The 26,878-nt window shown below is 46.4% G+C and overlaps 1 long non-coding RNA gene and 1 other non-coding gene across 4 annotated transcripts in view; one reads left to right on the top strand and one right to left on the bottom strand.

The window, feature by feature from the left end:
- Nucleotides 1–8,248: 8,248 nt before the first annotated feature.
- Nucleotides 8,249–8,320, bottom strand: TRNAW-CCA (transfer RNA tryptophan (anticodon CCA)). Its single transcript has one exon. It is a non-coding gene; the product is annotated as a tRNA-Trp (tRNA).
- Nucleotides 8,321–15,130: 6,810 nt separating this feature from the next.
- Nucleotides 15,131–26,878, top strand: part of LOC131496852 (uncharacterized) — a 70,174-nt gene continuing 58,426 nt past the window's right edge. For all 3 annotated transcript variants that reach the window (XR_009254671.1, XR_009254672.1, XR_009254673.1), the window contains exon 1: nt 15,131–15,910. This is a non-coding gene — a long non-coding RNA (uncharacterized LOC131496852). The remainder of the gene's footprint in view (nt 15,911–26,878) is intronic.

Below are 26,878 nucleotides of genomic sequence, written 5' to 3' on the forward strand. Positions count from 1 at the left end.
AAAGTATCTCAGTGAGAAAAGTGAGACAATTAAATAGAATATGGAGGCATGTGATGCTTATAATATGTAATATAAACAACTAAAAATAATACAAAGCATATAAAAACAGAAATACTACCTGCTCTCTGTGCTGCTATCCTAGCTGTGTAGTAATGAAGTCATTTGGGAAAATTTCTTTTCATCCCTTTGCTTGGATGCCATCTGTGAGTTGGTCTGGAGGCTTCCATTGGGTTGGCTTGGATCAGTGATTTCTGGCCCAGTTCTCCCAGGGAGGGGAGAGAGAGAGAGGGAGACACAGAACCCGAAGCAGGCTCCAGGCTCTGAGCCATCAGCACAGAGCCCGACGTGGGACTTGAACCCACAAACCGTGAGATCATGACCTAAGTTGAAGTCGAACGCTTAACTGACTGAGCCAACCAGTTGGGTGTAACAGCTTCTGAAGCGCCGAATAAAGAAGCAATCTGAGCATTGCAAGCTCTGTTATCAGAACTTGTAATGCAGGGGTGCCTGTGGACTCCTGATTTCAGCTCACAGTTTGTGGGATTGAGCCCCACATCTGGCTCTGCGCCAACAGTGTGGAACCTGCTTGGGATCCTCTCTCCCTCTCTCTTTCTTTAAAAAAAAAAAAATTTTTTTTTAAACATTTGTTTATTTTTTTGAGAGAGGTAGAGACAGAGTGCAAGCGGAGGAGGGGCAGAGAGAGAGGGAGACACAGAATCCGAATCTGAAGCAGGCTCCAGGCTCTGAGCTGTCAGCACAGAGCCCGATGTGGGGCTCGAACTTGTGAACTGTGAGATCATGACCTGAGCCCAAGTACGCTGCTTAACCCACGGAGCCACACAGGCGCCCCTCTCCCTCTCTCCCCCCCCCCCCCCCCCCCCCGCTCGCATGTGCACAAGCACGCCTGGGTGTCCTCTATCTCAAAATAAATAAACATTAAAACACACACACAACTTGTAACACATTTGTGTTGTTTGCATCAGCGCTGTGCATTAATATGAATCATAGTGATAAATTAATCCCCAAGAGAAATTAACCAGACCCCTAAGGTCTCAGGAATTAAGCCGTTTTCATTTTCAGCGTACATTTGCGTTTTCGTGGAGAGAAGTATGACAGGGTCGTAAATAAAAGACTTTCAGCACGAGAGTAGATCACATTATCATACATCTGTAGGGAGAAGGATGGAAATGCAAAGAGAAAAAGGGAAACGTGCAAAATTTCTAACTGGTGAGCAAGAACCTGTTCTTGTATTTTTTAAATGCACCATAGTACCGAATCATGGCGGTGTTTACACTTCACGGGCTATATTTAAAAATGATGTACCTGCTTAATTTAACACGGTACTATTTATAACATGCCCGCTCTCGCAACGACTTTACATGATAATCAAAGCGTTAGATGCCCAGCTGAAAATGTGCAAAGGGTACCTCGCTTTCCAGAAAAAAAATGCAAGGGTGCTCAAACAAAAAAAGCTTAGTACTCCCCACGTGAGAGGGAAAAAAGTTCCAAGGTCACCGCCCAGTTTTTCCTTGGGCTTGCCACTTGCGCCCTCTGCTGGTGAGCTCTGTCCCTAAGAAGGCGGCCGGTCTCTGTGGTCTCTGCGTTCCCAGCGATGGTGAAAATCTCCCGCCCTGGGGGCCCAGACAAGAGCCAGGCTGCCTGGGTTGCCCCCGCGGCCCAAGGGGTGAGGATCTGCACGATCTGTTCACAGCACACAGAACACGAAATCACAGGGTCCGATAGGCAGCAGAACTCTCTCGCGTCCAAGTGCTGAACTTATGGGACCTTTCCTTTTGCTAATCGATCTAATGAGGAATTTCTGGCCTTGGGTATAGTAATAACGTTGTAATAATAATATTCATATAAATAAATACCCAACACCACTGTCTATAGTGTTTACTATGTGCCAGTCGCCGTTTGAAGCACTCTCCATAAATTCACTCACTGAACCTTCTCATTTCCCCTACGAGGTAGGAACCGTTATGGGTCCCATTTTCCAGATGAGGGTGTTGGGCAGTGAGCGGGGAAACAGACTGTTCAAGTCACACAACTGATCAGAGACGGAGCCAGGATTTAGACCCAAGCTTCCCCCCCCCCCCCACAAGCCCCATTTGGTACACTTGTGCACGGTGCATTGTGGGAACATGAGAAACACAGGCACAAAGACAAAACAGAAACCTGTCATCTTGCCGCCCAGAGACGATCTCTGCGAATGTTTCAGCACGTTCCTTTCCAGTCCTGTGCGTGAGTGTGCGTGGGCCTGCCACTCTGTTTGGTACAGGTGAGACCTTCTTGTTCTGCGATGTGCTTAGGACACTCAAAAATATAGCCGGGTTTGTCGCCGTCACTTTTGTCCCTGTTCTTCGCCACTGTCAGCTTTGTGTATCCCCGTGGAGACGAAGTAAGCACACGTCGCTCTGTTGCTTTCCGACATTCAGCTTCTAGAGTTCTCCCCACTAAGGGCAGCTCAGGGGAATGAGGGTGTAGGGACCTCTTCACACCTTGCAATGTGTCCCTGGGCTGAGGTCAACCTCTTGAGGAAGCGTCAAGTTCAGATGCTTGGGGAGGAAACAGAATGCAGGCTCCCTACTGAATTCTCAAAGCTTTGGCCACTCGTGCTCTGTCTCCCGAAGGAGCAGACTCTGTTACCCCAGGAATATTCCATCTCTCTGGAGCCAAGGACGATGGGATGCAGTCGTGAGCCCTCTGGAGAGTCCTGCCAGGGTGTCTGAGCCTGGGGCCTGCAGACCTGAGGGGAGGGGGGGGGGGGGCCAATGCTTACCAGCATTTGGGACAGAGAGGGTCACCTGGGGGGGGCTGTGAACTTCCACTGAGGCCACAGGTGGGAGTGGCCCTGCAGGGAGGCAGCTGGGGGATAAACAGCCTTTGAGAGACTGAATATACAAATGGACCAAGGCCAGGCCATATATAAAAGTAGAACTCTAGGGGCACCTGGCTGCCTCAGTTGGTAGAGCATGCAACTCTTGGCCTCCGGGTCCTGAGTTCGAGCCCCGTGTCGGGCACAGGGATTACTTAAGAAAACAAAAACAAAAGCGAAAACAAAAAACCAAAAAACCCCAGTAGAACTGTAACTCCCAATCTGCAGCAGCCCGCCCAGGAAACCAACCCCTCGTGACGGTAACCAGCCCGGGAAGGCAGCCTGCTGTAGGTGGGACTTGTAGAAAGTCAGGCTGCTATCTCCGGTAACGATCCAGTAAGTCAAACAATAACCTCTATGGCAAATAGCCCCAAATGCCCAGGACTTGATTAACAACAGACAGCCTCCCTGATTTGTGTCCCTGCCTCCAACTTAGGACCAGCCAGGGAAAAGCAAATGTTCACCCCTGACCAATCACACGGGATGCCCCAGTTCTAGGTAGCTTCCCCAGCCACTGTAAAGGTCTCCCGGCCACCACCTGCTGGTGGCTGACTCCCTTCTATGGCAAGTTCAGAATAAATGGCCTTGGCTTTCCTTGGCTTTTCTCGTTTGGCTGGTCTTTGCTTATGTCCATACTCCTTCCTGTCTTCCTCCAGTCGGTCCTCCACATCAGCCAAACTCAGCTAGAAGCCAGAGGGCGAGGGTCACATTGATGGGGTCCACCGAGGAGTCACCTGGAGGGTCCTATGCCGGGTCAGACTCACAGGTGGGCTATAAATGGGCACATAATAAATGGGACATCCATGGGAGAAGTCGTGTTAGGACAAGGTCAGGGACAGTGGGTCATACACACGACATACAGAAGTCATGCATGGAATCACATGGGGGGCCCCCAGGGGACCCCTGTGTGCTCCAACCATCCCCATACAAGCCACCTCCAGGGGCATCCCATCCCAGAGCTCTTGGATGTTGATGTCAGAGATTTTGTTCTAGAAACCTGCTCTTTGCTTGACCCGGGTCCTTCAGTCTGTGAGGCTATTTATTGAGTCCTGCCTGCCCAACACCAGGCCCTTATCAACTTTCTGTCCACACGCTTTGTGTATCCTCAAGGAGTACACCATTCATCGATACTAAGAACTTTTTTTTGACTAGATAATATACTCATATTGTGGCCAAAAAAATCTAAACAACATAAAAGTGAATGTGAAATGTTTCGGTTCCTATGTCTACCCTTTCCACCTTATTCCTTCTAACTGGTCGTTGGTTGATTTTGTTGGTTTCCGTACATTAATTTCGCACCTCACTATCTTACTAACTTCTCTTTTTGTCTTTCGTAATTTCCCAGCTGAGGCCTTTAGGTTTTCTGTCACGCAATCATATCATCTGCAAACAGTGGTCATTTTATCTCCTTCTTTGCAGTGTCCATAACTCCGATTTTTTTCCGATTGCCTAAGTGTCTGGTTTTTGTCTTTGCTTGATGACGTAATTTACAAGTGGTTTTCTTTTAAGTTTATTTATGTTGAGAGAGAGACAGAGCTCAAGCAGGGAAGGGGAAGAGAGAGAGGGAGACACAGAATCAGAAGCAGGCTCCAGGCTCCAAGCTGTCAGCACAGAGCCCGACGCGGGGCCCGAACTCACAAACCGCGAGATCATGACCTGAGCCAAAATCAAGAGTCAGGTGTTAACTGACTGATCCACCCAGACACCCCACAAGTGTTTATAAATATCCTAATTTTAGTGTGCTTTTCCTTGTTGATTTCTAAATTCATCGTAATTCGGTCAGAGAAAGTGACTTGAATGATACCTATGCTTTGGAGTTTGTTGAGATTGACTTCATGGTCGAGAAAGCGATCACGTTTATATGAAATGTTTCATGTGAATTCAAGAATATTGTTCTCCGTTTGTTGTATGCAGAGTTCTCTTTATATCCCTTTGACCAAACTTGCTTATTATTCAGATCTCTATATCTTTAGCTGATTTTTTTGGACTGCATAATCAATCAATTACCTCTACTCTCTTAGTGATTACCCTACACTTTAATATAACGTGGTTTCCGGTTAATAAATATCCTTCCTTTCAAAAAATAGAACCTTTAACGGCTTTACTCCCAGACTAAATTTACTCTGGCTTGCATGTTATTCTTGCCCAGTATTGTACTTCTATTTTGCAAGTCCACACATTTTTTATTTTTATTTTTATTAAAAAAAAATTTTTTTTTAACGTTTATTTATTTTTGAGACAGAGAGAGACAGAGCATGAACGGGGGAGGGGCAGAGAGAGAGGGAGGCACAGAATCGGAAGCAGGCTCCAGGCTCTGAGCCATCAGCCCAGAGCCCGACGAGGGGCTCGAACTCACGGACCGCGAGATCATGACCTGAGCTGACGCTTAACCAACTGAGCCACCCAGGCACCCCTAAGTAATCTCTCTACCCCAAGTGGGGCTTGAGGTTACAACCCCAAGATCAAGAGTTGGCTTCACCAACAGGGCCAGCCAGGTGCCCGAAAATGTCTCTATTCTTGAAAGATAACTTCCCAATCATGTAATTCTAGGCTGGCAATTGTTTTTATTTTAGTGCTTTGGAATTAATAGTGCACTTCTTCTGGCTTTCATGGTCGCTGCTAAGAATTCAGCTTCAGTCCAGCTCTTACTTTTTTTGGTAGGTAATTGGGTTTTTTTTAATCCCCTGGTTGTTTTTTAAAAAATCTTTCCTCTCGATATTGGGCAGTTTCCTTACTTTGTATGCAGGCATGGATTTTTTTCCTTATCATGTTTAGGAGGCATAGTGCTTCTTGAGAGTGAGGACTCATGTCTCGTATCAATTCTGAAAAGTTAATAGCTACCATTTCTCCAGATACTACCGCTCCCCTACTGTCTCTTTATGTCCCTCAGGGAACTCCATTTAGGCTGAGATTAGACATTTTCATTCTATCCTCAATATCGCTCTATTCCCCCCCCCCCCCCCCATCTTTTGTATCTTTTTCTGTTTGCCTTCGGTGTCATTTCTTTAATTCTGCCTTTGTAGTCGTTATCCATTGCTATACGGGAAATTAACCCCAAGACTTGGCATCTTAACATTTATTATCTCACATAGTTTTGTTTTGTTTTTTTTAATTTTTTTAAATGTTTTAGTTTATTTCTGAGACAGAGAGAGACAGAGCATGAGCAGGGGAGGGGCAGAGAGAGAGGGAGACACAGAATTCTCAGCAGGCTCCAGGCTCTGAGCCATCAGCACAGAGCCTGACGCGGGGCCCGAACCCACAAGCTGTGAGATCATGACCTGAGCTGAAGTCGGGCCCTCAATCGACTGAGCCACCCGGGCGCCCCTATCTCACATAGTTTTTGAGGGTCAGGAATTCGAGTGTGGCTTAGCTGTTTGGTTCTGATTCAGGGTCTCGCGTAACAGTAGAGTCGAAATGCTGGCTGGGGCGCACTCATCGAGAACTTGACTGGGGATTACTCATGAGGCTATTGGCTGGAGACTTCAACTCTTCATCAAGTGAACCTCTCTGTAGCACATCATGAGGGTTCTTGCAACCGGGCAACTGGCCAACTGGCTTTCCCAGAGCAAGGGATCCAGAGAGAGGCAAGAAACCACAGTTCTTTTATGACCAAGTGCCCAAACTCACACACCGTAACGTCTACTTTTTTCCTACTTGTTGGATGAAGGGCATTAAGTTCAGCCCATACTCAAGGGGAAGAGAATTAGGCATCACCTTTTGAAGGGAATGTCAAGATTTACAAACGTATTTTGAACCGCCAAAATATTTTATTTCATTCTTATTTTTTAGCTCTGTCTAATCTGCTAGATAACACACCCATGTATTTCTAAAATCGAATATTCACTCTTTCATTTCTGGAATTTTCTTTTGTTGGTATTTGAAACATATCAAGTCGTTCTTATTGTCTCTTGTTAATTTCTTAGGCCACTCTTTTGCTTTACTTATTTGTTTGTTTGTTTATATGTTAGAGAGAGAGCATGTTAGTGCGGGAGAGGGGCAGAGCGAGAGAGACTGAACCTCAAGCACGCTCCACACTCAGCACAGAGCCCAACACGGGTCTCAGTCCCTCGACCCTGGGATCATAACCTGAACTGAAATCAAGAGTTGGACACTCAACCAACCGAGCCACCCAGGCGCCCTAGTCCTTTCGTTTTCAAAAGATTAAACCCACCCATCTGTGCATTCTGTATCTGAGAATCCCCATATCCGAAGTCTGTGGATCTGATTTTGCTGGTTCTTACGCAGAAGGACTTCTCTTTTGATTTATTTAAAATAAAATGCGAGTGTATTTGGACTGGCACTTTACGTGTGCGAAAAGTAGAAGGCCTGGTTTGAGAATGTATTTCTTTCAGAGAGAATATATCCCCGCCAGCTTGCTGTGGGTCCTAATAACCCAGGAAATTATAAACTAATGTTTTGACTTGCACGTTTGGGTCTCTGCAGGCAGAATGAATTCCGACCGGAACCCAGGTTTCCTATTAGACTCCATGTACTCTCTAACCAGATTTAATTAATGTTAACGTTTGGGTATGCTTGTTAAAAAAGAAAAAAGAAAAGTAAGACTCTGTCCTCCATCCCTTCTACCTCCTCATTCCCCAGAAGTAACCACTCTCCTCCAGTCGGTGTGAATAATTCCCATCCACATTCTAATAAGGATACATAGTATCATTAACATATACAGTATGTGTTGAAATATTTAGGCAACTCGCTTTTTTTTTTTTTTTCTCTATGCATCCCTTTACTGGTGGACAGGTAGCACTCTTTTGTTTTTGTTTTGTTTGTAACTATTAACAAACCGTATCGGGGTGAATACCCAGGCCTTACGGCTATAGCCAAATCCACCGAGCTTCTGAGCGTCGGGAACATTTGCGGGCGGAAAGAGCCGGTCAGGACACGGCTCCAGAAGGCACCAGACCTTGGGACAAGGGCCCCCTTTCTGGACGAGAGGCCCCTGCAGGTGTGAATTCAATCTTCCGGCAGGTGGCGTTGCCAGGGGGCCCAAGTGCGTTGGGGGAGGGGGAGGGGGAGGAGACGCGGCTTTGCAGAGGCGAGGGTGGGGTGGGTGGAGGATGGGGGTTGGTAACCCCGGGGGCCCGCGATCAAGGGAGGCGGAGGTGGCAGGGCGGCCGCCAGGGCGCAGGGCGGGGTCACTCTGAGCTTGTCGCCGCGCCTCCTGTCGGCCGCCGCAAGGAACCTCTGCCTCTCGCAGTCGCATTTATAAACCCCGTATTCGCGATGCGAGGAAAAAGAGCGGGGTTTTCCGCCCGCTGGCAGTGTGATAGCGCTCGCCGGAGGCCGGATTTCTCCCCTAACGGCCTTTGCGGCGCTTCCTGCGGCCCTCCGTGGTTGGCGAGGGAAAAAAGGCGACCGTGACCCCGACGTGACTTGAACACGCAACCTTCTGATCTGGAGTCAGACGCGCTACCATTGCGCCACGAGGTCACAGCGAGCAGACGGCTCTGCGTCGCTAAAGACCTCGTCGCGCCGGCACGGTCCCGCGGCTGGGAACACCTAGGCTCCGAGACGCGGTCCCCCCGGCGCGCGTCCGAGGGGAGGAGCTCGAGCGGCCCGCTCCTCGGCTTCCGGGAAACCGGCGCTCGGCGGCTTCCGAGCCCGGGCCGGGCGCCGCGGCGGCGGGGACGCGGCGGCGGGGGCCGGGCGGGTGGCGGCGGGGCGGTGGGGGGTGTGGAGGGGGAGATCGGAGGCGGCCGGGGTGGGGGCGGGAGCGGCTCCCGAATTCCGCGGGGCGGACTCGCCAGGCCCTCCGGCCGCCGCGCGGAAAATGGCGGCGGCCGCCGCGGGTTCGAGGACGCTGCTCCCGGTGGCCGCCACCCGGCGGGGCGGGGGAAGGAAGACGGGGCGCCCCCCCCCTCCCCCCAAAGCCGGGACTGTCCTGTGAACTGTAAAAGGAAACATCTTCTTTGAGGAGGGTCAGCACAGTATCTGGAAGAGGGCATCAGAGCCGCTGAAAACGCCGCCATCCAGAGACCGCCACTGCTGACGCTCGTGTGCATTTCTTTTTGCAGAGTTTTACCGGCTGTGTGTGATCCCCAGTATATTTTTGACCTTTGACTCGATGAATGGAACGCAGAGCGAAAAGTAGCCGCACGTTTGCACGCAGTGTAAATCCTTGCTTGTCTGGCGCCCGGATCGAGACAGGGAACATCAGCGTCCCCCTTCCGGTCACTTCAGATTCATTTTTGAGATGGGATTTTATGGCACATAACAGTTTGTCAGTTTCCTCGCTTGTCGTCATCTTGTCCGCGTATTTTAGTTAATGTTTTCTCCTAGCATGATTTTAAGGGGCTCATGGTCCACCTCTTGGGAGCCTTAAGTCCCTGCTTTTGGACAGTACTTTTTCCCCCCCTTTATTAAGAAAAACAAGACTATTAAGTGAGTAAGCTCTTGAAATTAAAAAAAAAAAAAAAAGCCATTAGTAATATACACCACTATCCTTGTCTAGGAACATGAAACATCAATCAATTCTAAATACAACACCCACAGGGCCTGGTGTTTTTCAGAGAAGGAACGACCTGGAATGGGCCTCACTATAGGAGGGAAAGAGGAACGGTGTCTGGGGCTCTCAGTGAAGCCAGTGGGGGTGAAGGGCATCTCACCATCCTGGTTATTCTGGCAGCTGAGACCCCCCCAGAGGTTCTCCATGTCAAACGGGATAGGAGTCTTGGCATGTGCTTGTGGCCAGGTGTGAGCATAGCAGGCATTTTAACAGTGAGTCCTGAGGCAGCCTGCCAAGGGTGTCAGAGAAGCAAAGACCAGAAGGTTCTGTCGATGTCCCCAGGGCCAGGCACGAGTCAGCTAGCCCCAGATTACTGATTACATCTCCAGATATCCAGACGGGAGTCACTTCCTTATTGCTTTTGATGGCCCCGGGGGTGAATTGTAACTGGGAAGGAATGTCAGCTAGGGAGTAGTGGAAACAGCTTGGCCTTGGCCACAAGGCAAAGTCACTGAGAGGAGAAGCCAGTGCCTTTTCCACCGAGGCCAAGAGTCCAGAATCTACTGGAAGAAATGCTTCACACCCAAGGCAAGACCAGAGACACTCTGGAATCCCCCTGCTCAGATTTTTGGATACACCTGTCAGGTCCCCGCCCTCCTCCCCAGATGTGGAACCAACGGCCAGTTTTTCTAAACTACAGTGTGGTAATGCAATCAGATGAAGGGACTAAAGAGATTTGGGCAGATATAATTAAAGGGTCCTTTTAAAAGTTAGACGCCTGCTTGCCAGGGCCAACTAAAGTGACGGGAGTGAGGCAGTTATGCTGATGTGCAGGGCTGAAGGCTCTTGTGTACAATTTTGATACTTTGTGTATCTTGTGTTTTTTGCATTGATATATATATATATATTTAATATATTGCATTATTCTTAAATTTATCTTGACTGCTGAGTTTTTTTGGAGCCACCCACACTTGTATTTTGCACCGGGGGGCAGGAGTGGTGGTAGGGAATGCCTCACTTGCTTCACCGTCATCCCAGCCTGCGGCTCACTGAAATTCTGTGACTGCCCAGAAATTACACAGAACTGTTTTTTGGTTTTTTTTAACCTTAGAACCAAACTCTATTAAAACACACACATGTACACACACACACACACACACACACACACACACACACAACTTCTGTTTAAAAATACAGAAAATTTCATGGGGTGCCTGGGTGGTGCAGTTGGTTAAGCGTCCAACTTCGGCTCAGGTCACGATCTCGCGGTCCGTGAGTTCGAGCCCCACGTCAGGCCCTGGGCTGATGGCTCAGAGCCTGGAGCCTGTTTCCGATTCTGTGTCTCCCTCTCTTCTGCCCCTCCCCCGTTCACGCTCTGTCTCTCTCTGTCCCAAAAATAAATAAAAAACGAAAAAAAAATTTTTTTTTAAAAATAAAAATACAGAAAATTTCAAAATTACGCAACAGTCATTGTCCAGTTAAACACAAAAAGAAGGTAATCGGCAACATGAGCAAGGTGTGGGGAAAACGGTGAATATTTAGAATTCACGAAATACTGGAACAGAATGTAAACTGATACTAGCTATTTGGGTTGTAATGTAGCAAATGCTTCTGTCCAGGCATTTCCTCTTCTAGAGAATATGCACTAAAAGAAACAGTAGTCAGTAAAGCGTCTGCCTTTTGATTTTGGCTCAAGTCATGATCTCTTGGTTCCTGACATCGAGCCTCACATCCGGCTCTGTGCTGACAGTGCAGAGCCTGCTTAGGATTCTCTGTCCCTCTCTCTCTGCCCCTCCCCTGCTCTCTCTCAAAAAATAAATGAGCATTAAAAAAATAAAATAAAGTTAAGGGTGAATGCAATGATGGACCCTCAAGACTGTTCTCATCAGAACTGTGTTTGTAATAATGAAGCACCAGGAGCCATCTTGACTGTTCTCTTGTTCAAGTTCAGCCTGGATTTACAAGGGAGGCAGGGAAGCTGGCCCTGGAGTGAGTGAATACACAGGGACACTTGACTAAAAGGATGTGGCAGCGAGAACTCCAGAAATAACTGCTATGGAGAAGGAAGGCTGCAGAAATTATAGCAAGGGCTGCCTCACCCCTGAGAAAAACATGTTAACTTTGGCTTCTCCGTCTCTGCTTCGTGTGGCATCATCTCAGACCCAGGCAATTGCTCTCTTAGAGAAACTTTTTACTTGGCTTCTGTTTTCCAAGGGGCTGAAAACGTTCCAACTCTCCAAAGCCCGTCAAAGACGTCCTAGATCTTTCTGCTCTACACATTCCTTTTCCAGCAAATGCCAACCGGGACCTGAACACTGAGAGAAGGGTAATACTCTGTGGAGTGGGTGTCCTCTCTGTAACGCAGCTCTGGGGAACAGCCTCATTGCAGGCTGGGTTCTTGGGGGTGACACCTGTGAAAGGAAACGGGAGGAAGCCGACCCGGAGGAGGGTGGGGGGAGCTGTCAGGTGGCGATATAGACCTGCCAACCTGTGGGGTGGCTCAGGACAAAGACTGCCTGGCAGAGGAACCCCGTGTCACAGGCCAGGGCCACTCCGGGAGGAGTGCAAACTGTAGCGGCCAAAAGCTAACAGCTGGAGGCTGTCCGCTTGCTTCTCCACTCTTCCGAAGGAAAAACACCCTGGAAACTGGTAGAACATTTAAATTTTCACTGGGAGCCAGGGTGGCGTAATCCAGGACCTTAGCCTCCTGATTAACTGACAGTAAAGGCCACTCCTAAATCAGTGACGGGAGATGGAACTTGAGTCCGGTGGCTGCAGAGAGGCAAAAACACTGCAGATTTGGGGGGGGGGGATGGAGGGGGGAACTTTAGGCTTTTTTTTTTTTTTTTTACTTTAGGCATTTTTTTAAGGCATTTCGATTTTCGTGGTAATTTTCTTTTATGCCAGATTTTCATTCTCTTTTTTTTTTCTTTTATTTTGAGAGAGAGAAAACGAGCGGGGGAGGAGCAGAGAAGGAGACAGAATCCCAAGCAGGGTCCACAGTATGAGCCCAGAGCTGGACGCAGGGCTCAAACTCGTGAACCCGTGAGATCACGCCCTGAGTCAAAATCGAGTCGGACGAGGAGGTGGTTCAGTCGACACCAGGGAAATTTGGCTCACTAGTCAGGTCTTGATTTTTTTTTCTTTTTTTTTTAAGTAAGCTCTGTGCCCTTCATGGGACTTGAACTCACGACCCTGAGATCAAGCGTTGCATGCTGTACTGTCTGAGCCAGCCAGGCGCCCCTGGGCTTGAATATTTTTCAATGGTTTCATTAAAAGTTTGCCACATTTTTTCATGGCCAGAGGGGACTGGGGCAGCATGGATACCCTTTACATTGGAGAAATGGAATTCCGGAAGCTGGAAGGTTTATGTCTGTTGGCGTATCAGCTGTGGGTGCTGTCTAGCTAGTCCCTATGTGACAATAAACGTGACTTTCTCAGTTTGTCTTTGCCCCATGTGACCATGTGGGCTGCACTTGTCTCTGGAGATGTTTTCCAGCCTCATTTTACTAAACCCAAAGGCCCTGCTTACTGATGCTCACCAGGCGCACCTGAGTGGCTCAGTCGGTTGCGTGTCTGACTCTGGCTCAGGCCATGATCTCACAGTTTGTAAGTTCAAGCCCCACACCTGGCTCGCTATTGTCTATGCAGAGCCCGCTCCAGATCCTCTGTCCCCCCTCTCTCTGCCCCTCTCCCGCATGTGCTCTCTCAAAAATGAATAAAATGTTAAAAAAAAAAATGCTGACCAAATGCATCTGATGGAAACTGAGGCTTAGTGAGTAGGGGCTCGCGCAGAGATCGGCCTCACTGGCAGGCACAGCCCTGTCATTCCGTCAATGGCAAGATGAAGACGCTGTCTTTTTCGGACTACGACAGAGCTCTTCTAATATGGGGTATAGTTTGTGACTGTAAAAAGGAGAGACTTGTTCCTATTATCAGAATTTAACGGTGGAGTTGAAATGTCTTCAGCAACACAGACGAAGACCAGGGTCACTGTGAGGAGATCCACTCGACCAAGGAGTGAGCAAGTATACGAAGGTGGCTGGGGGTCAGGACAGAGGTTCCAGTCCTGCTGTCCTTGCCACCTGCCAACTGTGTGAAGCTATGGTCTGGGCCCCTTTTCCCACTTTACATTCTCAGATTGGTTTTCTCTAATACATATTGTTCTCGTTCTCTGAGTAGGCTCTAACGGACTCAGGTCAAGTCACTTTAATTGCAGGCTCCGAATATCCACAGTGTAAACTTCCTGCGTTATTGGATGGATATGTCACCACATATTGGGGAATCATCACCAAAAAATGTTTCATAAACCTACTCTGAGTGGTCTGGAAACTCACCTCGTATGTTATCAATTACTTTTCCTGAGGGCCTACTATGTCTCTGGTGCCATAGTAGCTATTTGATATTTTACTTGGCTTCACCTTTACAACGAATCTGCTCTTGAATTCTTCTATTGTACAACTTTACCTTTTTTGGTGGTCTTTATTCTAATTTTTTCTTGTTTTGTCATATATGCGACAACTTCCTTTAAAGAGTCTTCTGCTGGTCCCCCTCTGTTCCCCCCTAAGAGGTTTTCTGCTTTGGACTTCCATTCATATTTTGACAGTATTATAAAGCCTCTTGCATTAAAAAAAAATTTTTTTTTAACGTTTATTTATTTTTGAGACAGAGAGAGACAGAGCATGAACGGGGGAGGGTCAGAGAGAGGGAGACACAGAATCTGAAACAGGCTCCAGGCTCTGAGCTGTCAGCACAGAGCCCGACGCGGGGCTCGAACTCACGGACCGCGAGATCATGACCGGAGCTGAAATCGGCCGCTTAACCGACTGAGCCACCCAGGTGACCCAAGCCGCTTGCATTTTTATGGAGATGGTTTTGAACATTTAATCCGTTGTCCGGTCCATTGATATCTTCTCTTTCTGAAAGGACATTTTCCCGAGAATAATATAGTAATAGAGACTTCCAAAACATTTCAAGAAATTCTGGCCCAGGACTTAGGTTCCCCATCTCCCCCAGGATAACAATTAGCCAAGCAATCCACGGGTTCCTTAAGAGACGGACCTGTACTCTCCACACCTTTCTAAGCACTGCTTTGAGGTTCTGATGTTTCTTAGCCAGCACGGGCTCAAAAAGGCAACCTGTCTGCTCTATGAACACTTGGAGCCACTCTCAAGACCTAGTTCCTCGTTCCCTATTTTGATTTTCCTCTACAGGGCATGACCCTTATTTTCGTTCTTATACCCTCAACTCAGTTTCTTCGATAGATGTTTCCAAAGATTAAATGGGTTTCAGACCAAATTTGTTCTAGAGGCTCTAGAGTTGTCCAGCTGGCCAGTGGCCTGCACCGAGGACTTCTGTGCCTTCGCCCGAAGACATCGTGTGGCATGGGGGCATGGCCACGAGGGAGGGAAGCAACAGGTGCTGCACCAGCGAGGCTGGGGGCTTGGAGCGGAGGCAGTGGTGGGCCCGGGAGTCGAGTCCGGATGGGCGACGGCCGAGGATGGGGCAAGGAAATCCGAGGTCTGAGGTTGGGCCCGAGTCCCCAGAGGCGCGACAGACCAACGCTGCCCGCTCAGCAGAGCGGGTGCGGAGGGCCTAGAGAGCTTTGTCCTACCGTCGGGAGCTGAGACACTAATCGCCTCTCTGCCCGCCCTCTTAAGCCCAGGGTTGGACCTGCGCCTGGGCTTTTAGCCCCATCCCGCGCCCGCCGAGCCAATCGGCGGCTGAGGTTCCACGCGCGTCACAATGGGCGTCTGTGACGTCGGGGTGGGGGAGGGGTCACCTCGCCACGTGACCCCACCCCGGAAGTCCTTCACGAAATTCCTCCTCCTGACTCCCGGTACTTTTCAGCTGCCGCCTTCCTCTCATCCCATCCCACACGTCCTCCATCCGTTCAGAATCCGATGTCGGTCCCCGGCCCGTCTTTACGCCACCGCGGGAAGAGGAAAACTCCTCGAACCCGCTGTACCAGCGCCAAGCTGCCTGCCCCGGGGCTGCTTCCCCGACGCCCAGGGCGCGGGTTGAGTCGGAACCCGGACGCCAGCTAGAATTCCCGAATCCGAGGGGACCTCCGCCCCTGCCTCGCTGGGCTCTGACCACGCCCCTTCCTAAGCCCCGCCCAGGGCTTGCGGGGAGGTTTCCGTGGCGACAGTAAACAATACTCAAGAGCTGCCGGAGCCGCCGCAGCCCTGCTCCCCCAGCCCACGCTCCTGCAAATAAGGTGATCGAGAATGACAGCGAAGTTGTTATGAACTGAAACCGGGACACATGGGGGCCCAGGTGGGGGCCAGGCCTGGGAGGGCCAGCCTGGGGATCCAGGACACGTGGGCTGTGGTGCGAGGGTCTGCAACCCCCGGAAGAGGCAGCAGCAACTGGAGAACCAGGGATTGAGATCTAAGGGAGCAGACGTGCAGGTGGAGCCGGATGTTGCGTGGGCCCACGCAGCAGAGGTGGGATAAGACACCGGGAGCAAGAGGGACTCGTTCAAGCCAGACCTTGTAGTGTTTTCCTAGGAAGGAGCAGGCAACCTGCCCGGGCGGGGGCTCTCCCAGGCTAGGAGTATGAGCGGCGGACAAGTAAGCATTGCGTGCTGGAGGGGGTAGGGGGTGGGGAAGGGGATAGATTTGTTTTTACATCCACAGAGTTTAAATTAAAGGCTAAATAGTTCTAGAATCCTGTATTAAAACAGCACCCCAGACCCCCCAGTCCATTTCTTTCTCTCGCGGGAAGCCATTTTCAGAGTTTTGTGCTTCTTTCTTTGTTTCTGTGCACCCCACGTTTATTTCACCTTCTGTTGTCTTGCCTTCTGCCTGAGCTGTGGGATCTGTGCATGTGCCTCCTATTTACAAAGGGGATGGCTCCGTTAAGTTAAATATTTTGATGACAAGTTTTGATCATAGTTTTCATTCCCTCTGACACCTTGTTTTCGTGAGCTAGACAAACTTTGTTTTTACTCATAGTTTCTTTGTGTAGATCTTGTGCTGGTTACTTTTTTAACTTTTGTTTTTTTAAGTTTATTTTGAGAGAGAGAGAGTGTATGTGAGCGGGGGAGGGGCAGAGAGAGAGAGAGAGAGAGAGAGAGAGAGAGAGAGAGAGATAACCCCAGAAAGCAGTGCTGAGCTCCTTGGAAGCGAGGGGTCGGGGGTCGATCCCATCAACCAGGAGATCATTACCTGAGCCGAAATTCAGAGTCCGTGGCTTGACGACTGAGTCACCAAGGCGCCCCTGGTTTCTTTTAAATAATATTTTTTTTTATTAGGTAAATTCTCCTGAAAGGGCTTCTTTGCCAGGGATTGTTTTCCTTCTCATGAAAAAAAAGAGACATGATATATTACAGCTATGTGTCTTATATGGTAGCCTCTGGCTACTATATTGTGGTATTTAAATATAAATGTATTCACACCTTGACGATATTGTTTTTCAATTCATGAACATGAGTTATCTTTCCATTCTTGCACATCTGCTTTCATTTCTTTCAGCAATGTTCTGTAGTTTTCAGTGTACAAATCTTTTTGCCTTCTTGGTTAAGTTTATACCTAAATATTGTATTCTTTTTGATGCTGTTGTAAATGGAATTGTCTTCTTAATTTCCTTTGGGGATTGTGCATTGTTAGTATATAGAAATGCAATAGATTTTTGTGTGTTGATTTTGTATCTTATTACTTTGCTGAATTCATGTATTCTAAGTTTGTGTGTGTATTCTTAAGGATTTTCAACATATAAGATCATGTCAACTGTGGTTTTACTTCTTCCTTTCCCATGCCCAATTCCTCTGGCTAGTATTACGTTGAATAGAAGTGGAGAGAGTGGGCATCCTTGCCTTGTTCCTGATGTTGGAGGAAAAGCTTTCAGTCTTTCGTCATTGAGTATGTTCACTGCGGGTTTTTATATATGACTCTTATTGTGTTGAAAGGGGATTGAATTGGTCAGATGTTTACTCTGTATCCATTGAGATGATCATGTGTTTTTAGTCCTTTATTCTGTTAATGTGCCATATTACACAGAGTGATTTTCGAATGTTGAACCATTCTTGCATTCCAGGAATAAACTCCATTTGGGCATGTTGTATAACACTTTAAATATACTGCTGAATTCAGTTTGCTAGTATTTTGTTGAGGATTTTTACATCAATGTTTATTAGAGATATTTTGGTGTGTAGTTTTTTTTTTTTTTTCTTACAGTATCTTTGTCTGGCTTTGGTATTAGGACAATGCCGGCCTCGTAGAATGAGTTAGGATGTGTTCCCTCCTCTTCAGTTTTTTTTTTTTTAATTTTTTTTTTTTAACGTTTGTTTTTTTTATTTATTTTTGAGACGAGAGAGACAGAGCATGAACGGGGGAGGGTCAGAGAGAGAGAGGGAGACACAGAATCGGAAGCAGGCTCCAGGCTCTGAGCCATCAGCCCAGAGCCCGACGCGGGGCTCGAACTCACGGACCGCGAGATCGTGACCTGAGCCGCAGTCGGACGCTCAACCGACTGAGCCACCCAGGCGCTCCAAAGTTTTTTAAGAGTTTGAGCAGGATGGTGCAAGTTTTTCTTTAAAGCTTTTTAAAAAAAATTATTATTTTCAGTAGGCTCCATGCCCAACAGGAGACTTGAACTCACAACCCTGAGATCAAGAGTTGCATGCTCTACAGACTGAGCCGGCCAGGTACCCCGGTATAAGTTGTCCTTTAAATGTTTGGTGGAATTCACCAGTGAGACCATCAGGTTCTTTGTTGGGAGTTTTTTTTGTTTGTTTGTTTGTTTTTGTTTTTGATTGATTTAATCTCCTTACTAGTTATCATCTATGGATTTTCTAATTTTTTCTATTTTTAGTGTTATTAGCAATCGGTCCATCTCATCTAGGCTATCCAGTTTGTGGGCATTCAGATGTTCACAGTGCTCTTATACGTTTTATTTCTGTAGAATTGGTAGTCACGTCCCCACTTTCATTCTGAATGTTATTTATTTTAAGTAATTCCAGCTAATGGTTTGTCAATTTTGTTGGTCTTTTCAAAGAACGAGCTTTTGATGTCGTTGATTTCTCTATGGTCTATTCTGTCTGTTCGAATCTTCACCATTTCCCTCCTGACAGGTTTATGTTTGCTTTACTCTTTTTCTGGTTTCTTAAGCTGTAAATTTAAGGTTGTCACGTCAAGATTTTTCTTTATTGAGGAAAAGACTTTTTTATTTAAAAAAAATTTTTAATGCTTGTTTTTGAGGGAGAGGCACAGCGTGAATGGGGGAGGGGCAGAGAGACAGGGAGACGCAGAATCCCAAGCAGCTCCAGGCTCCGAGCTGTCAGCACAGGGCACGACGCGGGGCCCGAACTCACCAACTACGAGATCATGACCTGAGCTGAAGTCGGACGCTTCCCTGACTGAGCCACCCAGGTGCCCCTCTACACCACTCATCTTAAGACATGGAACAGAATCAGTATCTTTGATGCTTTCTATGTGCCCCCCTCATTGCATCTCCTTCCTTTACCTCCTCGCACAATCACTAACAGGCAATTGATAATTACAAAATTAAGGACACTCATCCTTCAGAGGTAGTGATTGAAGGAACTCCTCACACTGCTGGGTCATAGGGCATGGCCACATACAGATACTAAGTCACGTCTAAATGCATTCCAACATGCAACAACACATGCCTTCACCTCTGTGTAAGAGAACCCCGCCTTAATTCCTTGCAGACTTCCTGTTTTAATGTTTCTTTTTAGGCTTTGCTTCTCACCCAGACAATAAAGAACAATCACTCCTTTCTTCTGAATTATAGTTCCCTGCGTATGTGTCTTCTATCTCCGGATTGACAGTGTGAGTCACATTTGTCCCTGCTTCCCTTTGTTCCCTGCTCAGGTGCAGAGTCCAGAGGGAGTCCTGCCCCAGCCTGTGCAACTTGTCGCCTTTCTTTTAAGGGAGGAGTTTGGGTCGTGCTTTCAGGATGCCACTCTCCTCTTGGAAATACGCACTCGGATGCTTCCCTTTGCATCTTCTGTCCCACTTTACCCACACATATGTTCAGACTTTACTGTTCATTTTGTGGATCTGAATTTATAGCTGTTTCCCCTGCATTTTTATTTTATTTTATTTTTTTTTTAATTTTTTAATGTTTATTTATTTTTGAGACAGAGAGAGACAGAGCATGAACGGGGGAGGGTCAGAGAGAGGGAGACACAGAATCTGAAACAGGCTCCAGGCTCTGAGCTGTCAGCACAGAGCCCGACGCGGGGCTCGAACTCACGGACCACGAGATCATGACCTGAGCCGAAGTCGGCCGCTTAACCGACTGAGCCACCCAGGCGCCCCTCCCCTGCATTTTTAGAGAAAAGAAGTGGAATAGGACCATCTTAAACCCAAAACACCCTGGGAAGCATTTAAAAGAAAAGAAAAAAAAAAAAAAAAAAGATAACTCAGTCCAATCCCAGGCCTAACAAGGCAGCATTTCCGAATGGAGCTCCCAAGCCTCTGTATATTTTTTTTAATGCTTATTTATTTTGAGAGAGAGAGAGCGTGTGTGTGAGCAGGGGAGGGGCAGAGAGAGGGGGAGAGAGAATTCCAAGCAGGCTCTGTGCTGCCAGCACCATGCCCGACTTGGGGCTCGAACTCACGAAACCACGAGATCACAACCTGAGCCTAAATCAAGAATCAGACACGTAACAAGCATCTGTATTTTTTTTTTTTTAATTTTTTTAACGTTTATTTATTTTTGAGACAGAGAGAGAGAGCATGAACAGGGGAGGGGCAGAGAGAGAGGGAGACACAGAATCTGAAACGGGCTCCAGGCTCTGAGCTGTCAGCACAGAGCCCGACACGGGGCTCGAACTCATGGACCGTGAGATCATGACCTGAGCCGAAGTCGGACACTTAACCGACCAAGCCACCCAGGCGCCCCAAGCATCCGTATTTTTTTTTTTTTTTTTAACATTTTTAATTTATTTTTGGGACAGAGAGAGACAGAGCATGAACGGGGGAGGGGCAGAGAGAGAGGGAGACACAGAATCGGAAACAGGCTCCAGGCTCCGAGCCATCAGCCCAGAGCCTGACGCGGGGCTCGAACTCACGGACCGCGAGATCGTGACCTGGCTGAAGTCGGACGCTTAACCGACTGCGCCACCCAGGCGCCCCTCAAGCATCCGTATTTTTAAACAAGCATAAAGCCAAGTTTAACAACCACTCAACTAAAATGTCTGTGTTCGATTTAAGTTATTTTCTCTTTTATTCTTTCATGGGCAAACATTCCTTTCATCCTTCGAGAAAAGACTATTATTCCTAAATACTTCCTGTGTACATTAGTTTTCTTGTTGCTATTATCACGTATTAACACAAATTTATCATCATCCTTCTCTGGAGGTCTGACGTCCAAAATCAAGGTGTTACCAGGGCTGCATTCCTCTTGGAGCTTCCAGGAGAGGATCGGTGTCCTTGTCTTTTCCAGATGCAAGAGGCCTCTGCATCGCATGGTTTGGGGCCCCTTCCTCACGTCACTCCATTCTCCTTGCTTGGGTGATGGTATCTCCTACCGGTGATGTGTCTCCATCCAGATAATCCAGCATAATCTCCCCTTCTCAAGATTCTTTTTTTTTTTTTTTCTTTTCTTTTTTTTTTTTTAATGTTTATTTATTTTTGAGGCAGAGCATGAATGGGGAAGGGTCAGAGAGAGGGAGACACAGAATCCGAAACAGGCTCCAGGCTCTGAGCTGTCAGCACAGAGCCCGACACGGGGCTTGAACTCACGGACCGCGAGATCATGACCTGAGTTGAAGTCGGCCGCTTAACTGACTGAGCCACCCAGGCGCCCCTCCCCTTCTCAAGATTCTTAATCGTACCTACAAAGTCCCTTTTGCCATGTAGGGTGACGTATTCATGTTCTAATGTCCTGACGATTAGACGTGGATGTATTTGTGTTTTTTTTTAATTTTAATAATATATTTTATTCAACCCAATATTCTAAAATACTACCATTTTGATATGTCATCAATAGAAAACATTATCAATGACATACTTTCTAGTATTTTTCCCCTAAGTCTTTGAAATATGATACATATTTTACACTTAGAACACATCTCAATTTGGACTAGCCAAATTTCAAACTACATGTGGCTGGTGAATAGTATATTAGTGTGATTCAATACCATGCCAATCTTACTCAGTAACCATCACTTTGATCAAAGTAGATTCTTTTAAGATTTTTTTGGTTTTCATTTTTGTTTTTTGTTTGTTTCTTTATTTATTTACATCCAAGTTAGCATATAGTGCAATAATGATTTCAGGAGTAGATTCCTTAGTGCCCCTTATCCGTTGAGCCCATCCCCCCTCCCACCACCGCTTCCCTAACCCTCCGTTTGTTCTCCATATTTATGAGTCTCTTCTGTTTTGTCCCCCTCCCTGTTTTTGTATTATTTTTGTTTCCCTTCCCTTACGTTCATCTGTTGTCTCTTAAAGTCCTCATATGAGTGAAGTCATACGATTTTTGTCTTTTTCTTTTTTTTTTCTTTTTTTTTTTTTTTCAACGTTTATTTTTTTATTTTTTGGGACAGAGAGAGACAGAGCATGAACGGGGGAGGGACAGAGAGAGAGGGAGACACAGAATCGGAAACAGGCTCCAGGCTCTGAGCCATCAGCCCAGAGCCTGACGCGGGGCTCGAACTCACGGACCGTGAGATCGTGACCTGGCTGAAGTCGGACGCTTAACCGACTGCGCCACCCAGGCGCCCCGATTTTTGTCTTTTTCTAATTTCACTTAGCATAATACCCTCCAGTTCCATCCACGTAGTTGCAAATGGCAAGATGTCATTCTTTTTGATTGCCGAGTAATCCTCCATTGTATATATATACCGCATCTTCTTTATCCATTCATCCATTGATGGACATGTGGGCTCTTTCCATACTTTGGCTATTGTCAATAGTGCTGCTGTCAACTTTGGGGTGCATGTGCCCCTATGAATCAGCGCTCCTGTATACTTTGGATAAGCTCTTAGTAGTGCAATTGTTGGGTCATAAGGTAGTTCTATTTTTAATTTTTTGAGGAACCTCCATACTGTCTTCCAGAGTGGCTGCACCAGTTTGCATTCCCAAGATGTGGATATATTTGGATGGCCATTATTCACCTTATCACATGAGTTAGAAAATTTATTTATATTCTCAAGGTCTACTCCAAGCATTTTTTTTTGTTTGTTTTGGTCTGTGAATCTTGCTACTCCTTTCTTCAGAGGTTCTATTTCTGTATTCAAACTCTCAGATAATTGTGCTCAGATTTTAAACTATCCTATTATAGATTCAGTATATTTTCTTGAGTAATATTACGATCAGTGATGATAGGAATTCATCTCCACTTGTTTCTTTTTTCAGTGAGGGTGATGGGGAGTGGGGCGGGGCGGGGGGAGAAGCTAGGAAAGCATGTCTCTTCCCTATTCTAGTGTATTTTTCACCATTTTTACAAGATTTAAAAAAAAATGTTTATTCATTTTTGAGAGAGAGAGACAGAGCATGAGCAGGGCAGGGAGAGGCAGGGGGAGAGAGACAGAATCCCAAGCAGGCTCCAGGCTCTGAGCTGTCAGCACAGAGCCCGACGTGGGGCTCGAACCCACAAACCGTGCAATCATGACCCGAGCTGAAGTTGGAAGCTTAACAAACTGAGGTACCCAGGCACCCCCATTTGTCACCAATTTTGATTCAATTCTGGTTTTCTAGCAATGAATTCTGTGGTAGAAGGATGCTGCTGACCTGGCGAAATGTGGGCATTTGCAAGTTGTGCATTTATATTTGTTGAGTTCTTACCACATGTTGGATACAGTATTAGGTGCCTAATTTAAAGCATCTCATTTAATGTATTTAATTTATCCTTTACAAAAGCCCTATCAGCAGATGATAGTTGAATATGTAGTGTATCAATTTTCTAGGGCTGCCATAACAAAGTGCCACAGACTAGGTGGCTTGAACAACAGAAATGCATTTCCTTGCCATTCCCGAAGGTAGAAGTCCAAGATCAAGGTGTCAGCATGGTTGGGCTCTTGTGGGGCCTCTCTCCTTGGCTTGTAGAAGGCCACCTTCTCCTGTGTCTTTACATCCTCTGTATATGCTATTAAATATCCTCCTCTTATAAGAACACCAGTCATATTGGATTAGAACCCACCCATACGATTCATTTTAACTTAATTTTTTCTTTAAAGGCCCCATCTCCAAATAGAGCTGGTTAGGACTCCAACATATGAATTTTAAGAGGGCCACGATTCAGCCAATAACATAGAGTAAAATGTCTTTTAGCAACTGGATAGCAGGGGTGGGATTTAAACTCCAGTCCATCTGTCTGTAACTCAAGAGCTGTGCTTAACTCTTTTACTTCATTCTGCTTTGGATTATTCATCCTTTTTCGTTAAGTTCCTATTTCTTGTGCAAAGGGATCCCTATTATTTGGGCCCTCTTCGGTAAGAGTTAACTTAAACAACGGACACCATGCCAAAAATGGATTATTTCTTAAGTTTGATGCTAGTGTGTGCGTGTTTTTTGTTTTAATGTACATTTTTTTTTAATTAAAAAAAAAAGGAAGGGGTACCTGGGTGACTCAGCTGGTCAAGCGTCCAACTTCGGCTCGGGTCATGATCTCACGGTTCGTGGGTTCGAGCCTGGTGTCAGGCTCTGTGCTGACTGCTCGGAGCCTGGAACCTGCTTTGGATTCTGTGTCTCCCTCTCTCTCTGCTCCTCCCCCTGTCTCTGTCTCTCTCTGAAAAATAAACATTAAAAATTTTTGAATTAAAAATTGTTAATTTTAATGTCAATTTTAGATATTTTTAAAACTCTTTTTGGGGCACCTGGGTGCTCAGTCGGTTAAGCGTCTGACTTCAGCTCAGGTCACGATCTCGCAGTCTGTGGTTCGAGCCCCGTGTCGGGCTCTGGGCTGACTGCTCAGAGCCTGGAGCCTGCTTCCGATTCTGTGTCTCCCTCTCTCTCTGTCCCTCCCCCATTCATGCTCTGTCTCTCTCTGTCTCAAAAATAAATAAACGTTAAAAAAAATTAAGAAAAAACTCTTTTTAAAAATATATGTATATATATTTTTTTATTTTAGGGGAGAGGAGCAGAGGGAGAGAGAGAATTCCACGCAGTCTCCACACTCAGCGTGGAGCCCGACACAGGGGTCAGTCCAATGACCCTGAGATCGTGACCTGAGCCGAAATCAAGAGTTGGACACTCAACTGACTGAGCCACCCACTGCCTTTTAAATTTTAGTTAACGTATACTGCAATATGGGTTTTAGGAGTAGAATTCAGGGATTGATCACTTACATACAACACCCACTGCTCATCACAGCAAGTGCCCTCCTTAATACCCATCAACCATCTAGCCCCTCCCCCACCCCACTTCCCTCCATCAATCCTCAGTTTGTTCTGTCATTATGAGTCTCCTATGGTTTGTTTCTCTCTCTACTTCCCCCCCTTCCCGTATGTTCATCTGTTTTGTTTCTTAAATTCCACAAATCAGTGAAATCGTACGGTATTTGTCTTTGTCTGCTGACTTACTTTCCTTTGCAGAATACAGTCTAGCTCCATCCAGGTCATTGCAAATGGCAAGATTTCTTTCCTTTTTTTTTTTTTTTTTTTGTATTAGAGAGCATTTTCTGAATTTATTCAGAACGGCTGCGTTCTTTCCTAAAAGGTTATCAGTTCACATCCAAATGATGAGCTCTCATGCAGTTATGAAGGCGCACTTGTACAGAATTTTACCGAGCTCAGACGGTATGAAGGGTTTTGCATCCTGACCTTTTCTTTCTGCGTTACATCACAAGCACTTTCCCACGCAATTAAAATTCTTCACACATAGTTGGCAAACACATGGCAAGCATGAATACGCATATACATAGTCTGTTTGTAAATGCTTTTCAATGTCTTTTGGTTATTTTTTTCAACAAGTGCTTTTTAAATGCTTTGCTGGCACTTACTAATTGAGGAGAAAAAGGGACATCAGGAAAAAGATAAAGAACAATGATAGGCTGATGGGGATCCAAGAATAGGCCAGGTCACAGATATTTCAGCTGTTTAGAAGAGGCAGTAATGAAATGAAGAATAAGGATACTTGGCAGGAATTTCTGTAGGAGAGGAAATTGAAATTCATCAAAAAGGGGTGGGACTCAGAGAAGATAATGAAAAGAAATTTTCATGCTGGGGAATGGAATAGGTTAAGATTTGAAGTTAGAGACCTGTCCATCCTATTCAGGAAATGATAGGAGAAGTGAAAGGAGAAAAGTCTGGATTCACAGGTAGCAGTGAGATGGTCGGTTTTGCTTTAATTTTCATTTTGTTTGCGTTTCATAAATATGAAAGATTTCAAACTTATGAAAATGTGTAGAACATTACATAGCAGACATCCAGTGTTTGATTCTTGGGCATTTTTTTTTAACTTGTTTTATTTTTTATTTTTTTTAAATTTACATCCAAATTAGCATATAGTGGAACAATGATTTCAGGACTGGATTCCTTAGCGCCCCTCCCCCATTGAGCCCATCCCCCCTCCCACCACCCCTCCCGTAACCCTCCGTTTGTTTTCCATATTTATGAGTCTCTTCTGTTTTGTCCCCCTTCCTGTTTTTGTATTATTTTTGCTTCCCTTCTCTTATGTTCATCTGTGTTGTCTCTTAAAGTCCTCATATGAGTGAAGTCCTATGATTTTTGTCTTTCTCTGACTGACTAATTTCACTTAGCATAATACCCTCCAGTTCCACCCATGTAGTTGCAAATGGCAAGATTTCATTCTTTTTGATTGCCGAGTAATACTCCATTGTATAGATATACCACATCTTCTTTATCCATTCATCCATCGACGGACATGTGGGCTCTTTCCATACTTTGCCTATTGTCAATAGTGCTGCTAGAAACACGGGGGTGCATGTGTCCCTTTGAAACAGCACACCTGTATCCCGTGGATAAATGCCTAGTAGTGCAATTGCTGGGACGTAGGGTAGTTCTATTTTTAGTTTTTTGAGGAACCTCCATACTGTCTTCCAGAGTGGCTGCACCAGCTTGTATTCCCACCGACAAGATTTCATTCTTTTTGATGGCTGAGTAATTGGTTTCGGTATATATAGCAAACACTAAGAGTATCGTATTTTTCTTCCCTAATAGTTCAACTTTATTTCCGGTGATTTTCCCCGTTTTACATTGTTAATAGCCCCTCGTCTGCTTTAGCACACTCATTTCATAGTCTCGATCCATCGTTTCTCAGGCTTCTTTGCCCCATGCCATACGCCGTCCAGTGATTGTTCCTCTTTCGTGGAAGTCGTGCTGCTCTTTGCCCTGAGTTCATCTTTCTGCCCTCGCTCTGAGGGGTGACTTCCTCTGGCAGAGTATTGAGAGGAGATGGTGGCCAGACCCCGCTCTACGTCCGGCAATGGAGAGTTTGAGGAATAGGAGCTCTGGCGCTGAGAGCACATAGCATACCCCGTGGCCACTGACATTGGGAGCCTTAGACTCCAAGAAACCCTTCAGGTCAGGGCTTCAACTTCAAGCATCCAAGAAGGGGCAGCATTGGGATTACACTGGAGTCCGCTGGGCCTGGAGGCCCAGAGAGAAA

This window comes from Neofelis nebulosa, chromosome 16, assembly GCF_028018385.1.
Source record: "Neofelis nebulosa isolate mNeoNeb1 chromosome 16, mNeoNeb1.pri, whole genome shotgun sequence".
NCBI classification, from domain to species: domain Eukaryota; kingdom Metazoa; phylum Chordata; class Mammalia; order Carnivora; family Felidae; genus Neofelis; species Neofelis nebulosa.